The sequence below is a fragment of the Ischnura elegans genome (genome assembly GCF_921293095.1).
Source record: "Ischnura elegans chromosome 13 unlocalized genomic scaffold, ioIscEleg1.1 SUPER_13_unloc_1, whole genome shotgun sequence".
In the NCBI taxonomy this organism is placed as follows: Eukaryota; Metazoa; Arthropoda; class Insecta; order Odonata; family Coenagrionidae; genus Ischnura; species Ischnura elegans.
In genome coordinates this window covers 2,604,719-2,607,270 of record NW_025791657.1, presented here as the reverse complement: position 1 = coordinate 2,607,270, position 2,552 = coordinate 2,604,719, and positions in this window count along the sequence as shown.

Below are 2,552 nucleotides of genomic sequence, written 5' to 3'. Positions count from 1 at the left end.
TTGTGCCACCAACGAATAATATCATCCCATTCGATAAGGATGATTCTTTTCCCCCTGCGTTCGTACATGAAACCTACGTCCAAAATAAGACGATATTGTGTTGTCCTTTTGTAATCTGGGAGAATACTATCCATATTTACCAAGTTTAAGATGGGTGTTAAAGTCGGAGGAATATTTTTCACGAAAGATTCATGTACCTTACTTCTAATTCCTGATCTCACCAAACTGTCGAAAATCACTGCTCTCGAATTTTTGTAAGGCTGTCTAATTTCTTTAGTTTTTGAAGGAGTTACCAATGGACCACGGGAGCTTTCCTTTCTCACTCTGTAAATAGTGAACTCCTAGCACCCAGTAGCCTTCGAAGCTTCTCGGCAGGCCTCACTTATGCTGAGAGATTTCCTTAAGTACGAGAAGACTTTGAGCACTAACTGTCTTTCGTGGCTTATGAGCTTCTCACCTTTTCTCCTCTTCTTTGTATCGGACATATTAATTACAGAGCGTTTACGACAGACATATCGATCACAGGGCGTGTTACAGCAAAGGTAAGTGTAACACACACATCACAATTCTCAAATTCAGCAGACCACACAACACTTGTTCACTCCAAAAAAATGCAATGACAAACTGAACGCCTTCGTAAATTCTTCCCACGGCCCCTTCGACTAGGGTCGCTTTTGGTGCAGGTTTTATGGTACGCTATGAAAGGAACTCAGAAAAAAACCCAAGCCCCCATTTATAAAAGGGGTACACTGGATGGGGTAGTATTTCGCACAGATTATGAGATATTCTTTTTCTTAGTTTCCACGATGTATTCAGATAAAAAAACTCCTGTTATGATGTATGAGTATTCTCTGTTTAGGATATCAAATGAATAGATAAATACATTTCATAGTATGCATTGACAAAAAATTCCTTTTCCTTCCCTCTGCGCGCAAAAAAAAAGCAAGAAGCCCGGCCCAGTGGCACCGTAATATTTTTCTTAAGATCAAAACCTTGTAAATCGCTTCAGAATTGATGTACGTTAATGATTTTTTCACCAGAAATAACCTTATAATTTTTTCACATTTGATACGCAGCATATAGGGACCTACGACGTAAGAAACGTAACTTAGTAAGCGACTACTTTTTACCTTGCAAAAATAATAATTTTCTTGTCCTAAAGGGTGTTACATCGGTGTAACAACATTTAAACTCAATATTTGTACAATTGGTGAAGACCTTCAAGGAGAAAATAGTGTGAAGAAATTTTTGCAGAAGATTCAATTCAATACAGACAACGGTCAGGCAGAAATTGCGAGAAGAAGATAAAGTAAAAAAATACACCTTTCTGACGGAAATTTAAGGAAATGTTTTTTATAGCTTTTGTTATAATTTTTATCGAAAAACTATTGGCAGCAATGAATGCATCATCTCTTTCTACATTAGAATGCAATTTTTAAGCAGTGCAAAATGCAACATTAATTTTCGTGCTGTTGTTGACAACACCGCGCTCCTGGCCTTATGGAGATTAACATGGGAAACTATTCTCCATAAGAGCCCATACTGTCAACTAAATGTGGAACGCTCTATACCAACCTTGGATTCCCATGGTAGCCTTATCAATTCTTCTGTGCTTTGCAGGTGATAATCAAAGTCCCTGCTTTTTTTACATTTACCCTACCATTCCTTCACCTACCAAGGTTACCACGCTGATCCAAGGGGATATAATTCCATATGTCGGTAGAGCAGGTTTTATTCTGTAGTGAGCCAGGCAATGAATAGCTAAGGAGTATAAAGGAGCATTCATTGCATGCAAATAATAACTTCTAGTTTTACTCATTCCAATGCCTTTCTAACCTAAAGTACAGAGGATATAAAACTCCTCTTTTCGTACAAGGAGTAAGCCTTAAACGATTGTGAACATAATATTATTATAACATTTTCATTTTTGGTGCTTTTTAGGGGTGCATCGTGGGTAGTAACTGTATTAAATGTGTATTACTTTAAGCACACGAATATAACTTTTTAAGGCTATAATCTTAATAATTTTACTAAATTTGAAGTTTACCATGTCATGTGACTTATCGGCATGTGCAACCAGCTCTACACTAACTTATCTCTGTAAAAGCTGATGTAAAATCCACAAAATCTGTTCTCATTATCTGGGTGCATAATATGATAATCAAGTCTCCTAGGGGCAACAAATTCAGAAGCTCCACAGAAAATGACATCGACCTCTTTTTGATTCTATCTGAGAAACTAGTTATTGATGCCTTAATGTCAATTTATAATAGTGAATTCTACTTGAATGTTGTCTAATATCCTTTTCTGTGGCCCTAGAACCAATTACAAAATAATCTTCAAAATTCATAGAAAGAAACAGAAGCTCATAGGTAAAATGTCTACTAAAACAGCATGACTCACTCTACTTCAAATACTGACTATATTACCTCACACTTGTGTGTTCATGCGTTCCGTAAATGTTTGTGCAAAAAAGTATATTTATAGTTTTGATGAATTTCTTCACATAAACATTTCTTTTCTTTCTTTCTTTGTGTTGCTTTTGTATCGTA